The sequence below is a fragment of the Myxine glutinosa genome, chromosome 6, assembly GCF_964187855.1.
Source record: "Myxine glutinosa chromosome 6, kmMyxGlut1.1, whole genome shotgun sequence".
NCBI lineage: Eukaryota > Metazoa > Chordata > Myxini > Myxiniformes > Myxinidae > Myxine > Myxine glutinosa.
Genome location: NC_136266.1, coordinates 11,114,400 through 11,123,338, shown reverse-complemented (window position 1 = coordinate 11,123,338; position 8,939 = coordinate 11,114,400).

Genomic DNA, 8,939 nt, shown 5'->3' with positions numbered 1-8,939 from the left:
AGAGGAGATGAAATGGGGTGCAGAGGAGATGAAATGGGGTGCAGAGGAGAGGAAATGGGGTGCAGAGGAGAGGAAATGGGGTGCAGAGGAGATGAAATGGGGTGCAGAGGAGATGAAATGGGGTGCAGAGGAGATGAAATGGGGTGCAGAGGAGATGAAATGGGGTGCAGAGGAGATGAAATGGGGTGCAGAGGAGATGAAATGGGGTGCAGAGAGGAAATGGGGTGTAGAGAGGAAATGGGGTGCAGAGGAGATGAAATGGGGTGCAGAGGAGAGGAAATGGGGTGCAGAGGAGATGAAATGGGGTGCAGAGGAGATGAAATGGGGTGCAGAGAGGAAATGGGGTGCAGAGGAGAAGAAATGGGGTGTAGAGGAGGGGAAAGGGGGGCAGATGTCACCCTATCATGCAGAGGAAGTGACGTTTTCAATGAGAATTTCTCCTCATAACTCCATGTCAGTGTTGATCCCAAATTCATGTTCGAGGAATGTTTTCAGCCGATTCATCAACTTCTCAACTTTCAAAAATGTACAAAATACTTTTTTTGTTGTTTATTTGACTATGGATATTCAGGAAAGCAAAGTGTGGATAAAAATATGGAAATTCAGAATTTTCATTTAAAATTTCCTCTCACCAACTTTCAGGATCATTCAGACCAAGGTGTCTCACACATCGCCCCGTAGATTCCGAAACTTGCACCTTCATCTATTGTGGAAATCAAGGACCTGCAGCATTTTGATTCGGCGGATTCAAACAAGTACATGAATGAAAACAATGAAGAAGAAAGTGAGTGACTGAGGATGAGCGATTTATCGAAGGAAAAATCTGGGATTGTAATTTGCATTTGACAAAAGATAAAGATGATGGAAAAATAATGCTTCACTTTGCAGATTTTATCAACTTCAGAGCTCTTTTGTTCTTTGGCTGTGGCGGACAAACAGAAAATGGCAAGGATGCCATCGTTGGCAATAAAACAACATTCTATATCTTATTATAATAGAGCAAACGTATATGGTTATGTATGTCGTTATGTTTATACGCGACGAAAACGTCTTCTTCGTCTTCAATAAATACCCCACCCTCATAATTAACCCTGTTAATTGCGTTAAGACTGCTGAGACCCCTCAGACCTTTGACGACCCTTTAATTCCCCCAAGACCCTTCAGACCACCAAGACCCTTGAAGACCCAAAACACCCCGAAGACCCAAAACACCTCGAAGACCCAAAACACCCCGAAGACCCAAAACACCCCGAAGACGCAAAACACCCCGAAGACGCAAAACACCCCGAAGACGCAAAACACCCCGAAGACGCAAAACACCCCGAAGACGCAAAACACACCGAAGACGCAAAACACCCCGAAGACGCAAAACACCCCGAAGACCCAAAACACCCCGAAGACCCAAAACACCCCGAAGACCCAAAACACCCCGAAGACCCAAAACACCCCGAAGACCCAAAACACCCCGAAGACCCAAAACACCCCGAAGACGCAAAACACCCCGAAGACGCAAAACACCCCGAAGACGCAAAACACCCCGAAGACGCAAAACACCCCGAAGACGCAAAACACCCCGAAGACGCAAAACACCCCGAAGACGCAAAACACCCCGAAGACGCAAAACACCCCGAAGACGCAAAACACCCCGAAGACGCAAAACACCCCGAAGACGCAAAACACCCCGAAGACGCAAAACACCCCGAAGACGCAAAACACCCCGAAGACGCAAAACACCCCGAAGACGCAAAACACCCCGAAGACGCAAAACACCCCGAAGACGCAAAACACCCCGAAGACGCAAAACACCCCGAAGACGCAAAACACCCCGAAGACGCAAAACACCCCGAAGACGCAAAACACCCCGAAGACGCAAAACACCCCGAAGACGCAAAACACCCCGAAGACGCAAAACACCCCGAAGACGCAAAACACCCCGAAGACGCAAAACACCCCGAAGACGCAAAACACCCCGAAGACGCAAAACACCCCGAAGACGCAAAACACCCCGAAGACGCAAAACACCCCGAAGACGCAAAACACCCCGAAGACGCAAAACACCCCGAAGACGCAAAACACCCCGAAGACGCAAAACACCCCAAAGACGCAAAACACCCCAAAGACGCAAAACACCCCGAAGACGCAAAACACCCCGAAGACGCAAAACACCCCGAAGACGCAAAACACCCCGAAGACGCAAAACACCCCGAAGACGCAAAACACCCCGAAGACGCAAAACACCCCGAAGACGCAAAACACTCCGAAGACTCTTAAACACCCAGAGGAAACAAAATACCCTGAAGACCCAAAAGCCTCTGAAGACACCGAAGACCCAACAGACCCAACAGACCCAAAAGACCCAGGCCCCCAATACACAAAACCAAAAAACAACATTTATTTCCCTTTCTCCACGTGTGCTGTTGTCCCATCGTGTGCTTCTGTCCACGTGCGCTGTCTCGCCCCACCCCCATTATCTCCTTGCCTTCCAACTTTTACCCTGTTCACGTGACTCGTGGTTGTCCCTCTTAGACCTCTCCCCGTTGGTATTTTTGTTTAATATTAGATTGTTCTTCACGGTTCTGTTTAAATGTTTAAACTTTCCCCTGCAGTGTTTTATTCAGTGGTATATAACAACATGCTGTTTTTCTTCCTATTTAAAAGGCTCTTTTCAATTTCCTCTTCAACTCATTCCACTTCAAAAAAATATTCAATCTTTTACAACTCTTCCTCACTACATGCTCTAAATTCACATTCATTCCACCCCTCCTCCATCATTCTTAAACGGATTGCTAACTTGAACATCACAATCAACCCAATTTGTTATAAATGTTCGTCTTTCATTAATTATCCACTTTCTAAACTTGCGCCCCCCCCCTCCAAATCCCCCCTCCCCCAACAATCTCCAATTCTCCCCCCTCCCCCCTCCTCCTCAAAGCTGCCTCCTCCCCACTTCGTCTCCCTTCTATCTCATACCTCGACCTCCCCCAACCTTCTACTTTCCTCTTCCCCCCCTCAAACAACTCCTCACTGTGCCTCATCCCATCACCATCAAACCTTTCATCCTCCTAATCCTTCCCTTTCTTGTAACTCTACTGTAATCTCTGACACTATCAACTGCTCTCCCTACATCCCCCTCTCATCCTTCATCTGACCCGACCCCTCCCCTCCCCTGTCCTGCACCCGATGCTCCCCCTCTCTCCTCATTAACGGTATGGACCTCAAACATCCGAGGCCTTCGCTCAAACCTGATTGATCTCTCCATTCAGGTTGCTTCTGACAATCCAGACTTGATCTGCTTAACAGAAACTTTCCTTCTTCAAGATGTCTCTGATTCCTTAATATCGCTTCCTGGTTACTCCCTCCTCCGGTATGATAGACCTGAGCCTCGTCCTGGTGGTGGGGTGGCTATCTTCATAAAAACTCTCTTCCTCACACTCCCTGCACTGCCCTCTCTCCACCCCACCCCCAGAAGTACATCTGGCTACGGCTTCCTCTCCGCTCCCACCTTTTGTTCATATGTGTTCTGTACCGTCCTCCAAACAGTGATGACTCCATTTACATTTCGCTGTCGGACAACATGGACCAACTTCTATCAACTCATCCAAACTCTCTCTTCCCCATATGTGGCCACTTCAACTGTCATCATGCCAGCTGGCTGGGTGCGGGTTCCTCTCTCACCAGCCATGGCACCTCAGCAAAGGACATCTGCGACTCATTGGGACTTACACAATCTGTCAATTTCCCGACCCGGATCTCAGTCAATGGAGTATCTTCTCTTCTAGACTTGGTTATGACAAACTTCCCTGCAAATGTCTGCTGCTCTTCTTCTGCTCCAATCGGGTCTTCTAATCATGTGCTTGTTAAAGTGGACATCTCTCTGGCCATTTTCAGAGAGCCTCATCAGCGCCGATGAGTCTGGCATTTCACTCAGGCTGACTGGCACGGTCTGCAAGCAGCCATCAATCATCTGGACTGGTCACTCTGATCACTCTGATCTCTACTGCCTCTGACATCATTTTCTTCCTGGGAATTCTTCCAAAGCAAACTGCTCTCTCTCATGCACAGATTTATCCCATCTCATCTTCAGTTGTCTTACCCTTCCTCCCGTCCATGGCACACTGAATCTTGTGATGAGGCAGTTGCCTTGAAACAACTTGCCTTTGCCTCTTGGAAGGCAAATCCAACTGAAGGCAATCTCAGTTCCTTCCACCAAGCTCAGAACAAGTGTGTCTACCCTCAGGAGTGCCAGGAAGCACTATCTCTCCACACTCAAGATTGAACTCTCAAACCTGTCTCCTTCCTCCAAATGCTGGTGGCGTCTGGTCAAATCCGTTTCTGGTGTTTGTTCCCCCTCCATCCCCTCCATTACCTCAAATGGCTACACAGTTGACACCGCAAGTGACAAAACCGAATGCCTCAACTCTGTGTTTGCCTCAAAATCTTGTGTCCCAAACCCATCTCTCTCTGTTCCCACCTTACCCAGTCAAACCCAACTGCTCCTGGACTCTGTGTCCTTCTCTACTGACAAGGTGGAGAAGTTTTTGTCAAACCTCGACTCTGATTCTGCAACTGGACCAGACGGCATCAGCCCACGTGTCCTAAAATCCTGCTCTGCCGCTCTATCTCACCCTCTCTCTGTTCTTTTCACCCTCTCTTTTACTCAAGGTCATCTGCCAGCATCTTGGAAATCAGCAAACATTACCGCTTTACACAAAGGTGCAAAAACAGATCCTTGCAACTACAGACCAATCAGCCTGCTTCCAATTATCAGCAAAGTCATGGAATCCATCATTGCTTCAGATATCAAATCCTTCCTCTTCTCCAATGGCTTGATCTCTGATCATCAATTTGGATTCAGACCAGGTCATTCTGCTCTGGACATGTTGCTTCTGCTGTCTCAACAATGGATGGAGGTCCTCAATGCCAAACAGGAAATCAGAGCCATCTCCCTTGACATATCATGTGCCTTCGATACGGTCTGACACCCAGCTCTGCTCACCAAACTCTCTTCCTATGGTATCCATGGAAATCTCCACTCATGGCTTGCGGACTTCCTCTCTGGTTGTCGTCAACATGTGGCCCTGAATGGATTTCTCTCATCTTCCCTTCCTGTTCTGGCTGGAGTTCCCCAATGTAGTGTTCTGGGCCCTGTGCTATTTCTGGTCTTAATCAATGATCGCTCCGAATGTCTGGAAAATCCTCTCTATCTCTTTGCTGATTGCTCCACTCTCTGCCGCTCCATTCCCCATCCCTCAGATCGGCAGTCTGCAGCCTCCTTACTCTCTGCAGACCTGGATAAAAACACAGACTGGTCAAACAAGTGGAACATGTCTTTCAATCCTGACAAATCTCACACTCTTACGATGTCTCTCCGAAAAGACCGACTGGAAAACCCTCCCATCTACTTTCTCAACAATCCTCTCCAAGAAGTTCTGTCGCTCAAGCTTTTGGGTCTCACTATCTGGCATTTTTTTTCTTGGGAAAACCACATTTCCAAGCTGGCCTCCAGAGCCAGTCGCCGACTGGGCATCCTCCGACGTGCGAAGTCCTTCCTTGGCACACTTGAGCTCCTCACCACATACATGGCTTTCATCCGCAGCTCAATGGAATACTGTTCCCCCCTCCGGGCCGGTGCTCCTGCCTCACACCTGGCTCGGCTTCACGCTGTTGAAACCAAAGCTTTCAGAATCATTGGAATCTCCTGCGATGAAGCTAACTCCAAGGGCCTTTCACTCACTCACCGCAGGCAGGTTGGTGGTCTCTGTCTTCTACCGACTACTCTCCGGCATTGCTCCCCCAGCTCTCTCTGTGCTCTGTCCCTCAAATATTCCTACAGGTCGCACAAGATCTGCCAGCAACTCTTTTATTATGGTTAAACTGCCAAAATCTAGGCTCTCTGCTCACCTTCACTCTTTCATTTCCCTTTTCTCCTGCGTCTGGAACAAACTCCCCCACTCCCTTCAATCCCACTCCTCCCTCCAGGTCTTTAAAACAGCTGTTCACCACCATCTCTCATCTTCCCCCATCCAAAACCTTAATCTTTTCTACCCCCGCTAATTCACCCCAGATACACTTTTTCGAAATTCCAACTTCTTTGCTGGAAGTCCTTGCAGTGTCCATATGTATTATACCTCTCCCACCTCCCCCCCAAGACCTCTCCCTCCCACATTTCTCTCGATGTCCCTGCTCTCAAATGTTGTGTTTGTGTCCTTCCCCCTCTCTCCCCATCTTGTCTACCGCTCCCCTTATTTTGTGTTTTATGTGTCGGTTTGACTTTTTGTGTGATTAATGTTTGCTTTCACGAGCCTCGATCTTGTATAATAAAAAAATAAAAATAAAAAAAAGACACAAAAGATCATGAAGACCCAAAAGACACCGAAATGGTCAAAGATGTCCACCCCTCTGAAACGATGTGGGGTTGAGGTGCGTGGAGCGCGCCGAGTCACGCTTGTAATATAAATAAACAAACCACAACATCCAAGGTAAGCCTGACAGCTGACTCATTTTCAATTATTCACAGGTTTCTTCATTTTAAGGTTTTGCTTGGTTCAGATGTAACAATACTCACATATGCTGAGGACACATACACACAGCCATGAATGCATCTATTGTGTACGACACACCACATTAACTAGTACATTAATATATAACGATCCTTATGTCATCGCATGCTTTGATCATAAAAAGTGAGGAAGAAAGGAGGAAGGGGAAAGAGAAGAGGGTAAGAGGGGGGGGGGGGTGAGGAGAAAAGAGAGGAGGATGGGGGAGGAAAGAGGAGGAGGAGGGAGAAAAGGAGAGGACGAGGGGGAAGAAAAGGAGAGGACGAGGGGGAAGAAAAGGAGAGGACGAGGGGGAAGAAAAGGAGAGGACGAGGGGGAAGAAAAGGAGAGGACGAGGGGGAAGAAAAGGAGAGGACGAGGGGGAAGAAAAGGAGAGGACGAGGGGGAAGAAAAGAAGAGGACGAGGGGGAAGAAAAGCAGAGGACGAAGAGGAAGAAAAGGACAGGATGAGGGCGGAAGGAAAGGAGAGGAGGAGGAGGAAGGAAAGGAAAGGAGAGGAGAGGAAAGGGAAGATGCAGAGAAGAGAAAGGGGTGCTGATAAGAGAAATTAGGTGCAGAGAAGAGAAATGGGTGCAGAGAAGAGAAATGGGTGCAGAGAAGAGAAAGGGGTGCAGAGAAGAGGAATGGGGGTGGAGGAGAGGGGTGGAGGAGGAGAGAGGAGAGGCGGTGGTTTAGAGGAGAGGCGATGGAATTGAGGAAAGGTGGTGGAGTAGAGGAAAGGGGGGCAGAGGAGAGGAAAGGGGGACAGAGGAGAGGAAGGGGGCAGAGGAGAGGAAGGGGGCAGAGGAGAGGAAGGGGGCAGAGGAGAAGAAGGGGGCAGAGGAGAGGAAGGGGGGCAGAGGAGAGGAAAGGGGGGGCAGAGGGGAGGAAAGGGGAGCAGAGGAGAGGAAAGGGGGGCAGAGGAGAGGAAAGGGAGGAAGAGCAGAGGAAATGGGGTGCAGAGGAGAGGAAAGGGGGTGCAGAGGAGAGGAAAGGGGGGGAAGAGGAGAGGAAAGGGGAGCAGATGAGAGGAAAGGGGAGCAGAGGAGAGGAAAGGGGGGCAGAGGAGAGGAAAGGGGAGCAGAGGAGAGGAAAGGGGGGCAGAGGAGAGGAAAGGGAGGAAGAGCAGAGGAAATGGGGTGCAGAGGAGAGGAAAGGGGGTGCAGAGGAGAGGAAAGGGGGGGAAGAGGAGAGGAAAGGGGAGCAGAGGAGAGGAAAGGGGAGCAGAGGAGAGGAAAGGGGAGCAGAGGAGAGGAAAGGGGGGCAGAGGAGAGGAAAGGGGAGCAGAGGAGAGGAAAGGGGAGCAGAGGAGAGGAAAGGGGAGCAGAGGAGAGGAAAAGGGGGGCAGAGGAGAGGAACGGTGGTGGAGTCGAGGAAAGGGGGTGGAGTAGAGTAAAGGGGGGTAGAGGAGAGGAAAGGGGAGCAGAGGAGAGGAAAGGGGAGCAGAGGAGAGGAAAGGGGAGCAGAGGAGAGGAAAGGGGGGCAGAGGAGAGGAAAGGGGAGCAGAGGAGAGGAAAAGGGGGGCAGAGGAGAGGAAAGGGGGGGCAGAGGGGAGGAAAGGGGAGCAGAGGAGAGGAAAGGGGGGCAGAGGGGAGGAAAGGGGAGCAGAGGAGAGGAAAGGGGGGCAGAGGAGAGGAAAGGGAGGAAGAGCAGAGGAAATGGGGTGCAGAGGAGAGGAAAGGGGGTGCAGAGGAGAGGAAAGGGGGGGAAGAGGAGAGGAAAGGGGAGCAGATGAGAGGAAAGGGGAGCAGAGGAGAGGAAAGGGGGGCAGAGGAGAGGAAAGGGGAGCAGAGGAGAGGAAAGGGGGGCAGAGGAGAGGAAAGGGAGGAAGAGCAGAGGAAATGGGGTGCAGAGGAGAGGAAAGGGGGTGCAGAGGAGAGGAAAGGGGGGGAAGAGGAGAGGAAAGGGGAGCAGAGGAGAGGAAAGGGGAGCAGAGGAGAGGAAAGGGGAGCAGAGGAGAGGAAAGGGGGGCAGAGGAGAGGAAAGGGGAGCAGAGGAGAGGAAAGGGGAGCAGAGGAGAGGAAAGGGGAGCAGAGGAGAGGAAAAGGGGGGCAGAGGAGAGGAACGGTGGTGGAGTCGAGGAAAGGGGGTGGAGTAGAGTAAAGGGGGGTAGAGGAGAGGAAAGGGGAGCAGAGGAGAGGAAAGGGGAGCAGAGGAGAGGAAAGGGGAGCAGAGGAGAGGAAAGGGGGGCAGAGGAGAGGAAAGGGGAGCAGAGGAGAGGAAAAGGGGGGCAGAGGAGAGGAACGGTGGTGGAGTCGAGGAAAGGGGGTGGAGTAGAGTAAAGGGGGGTAGAGGAGAGGAAAAGGTGACAGAGGAGAGGAACTCAATATTGGTGCACAAGTGATCAAATAATCTCCAATACCAAAAGCATTTTTAAATACAAATAAATAAATAAACCATGAA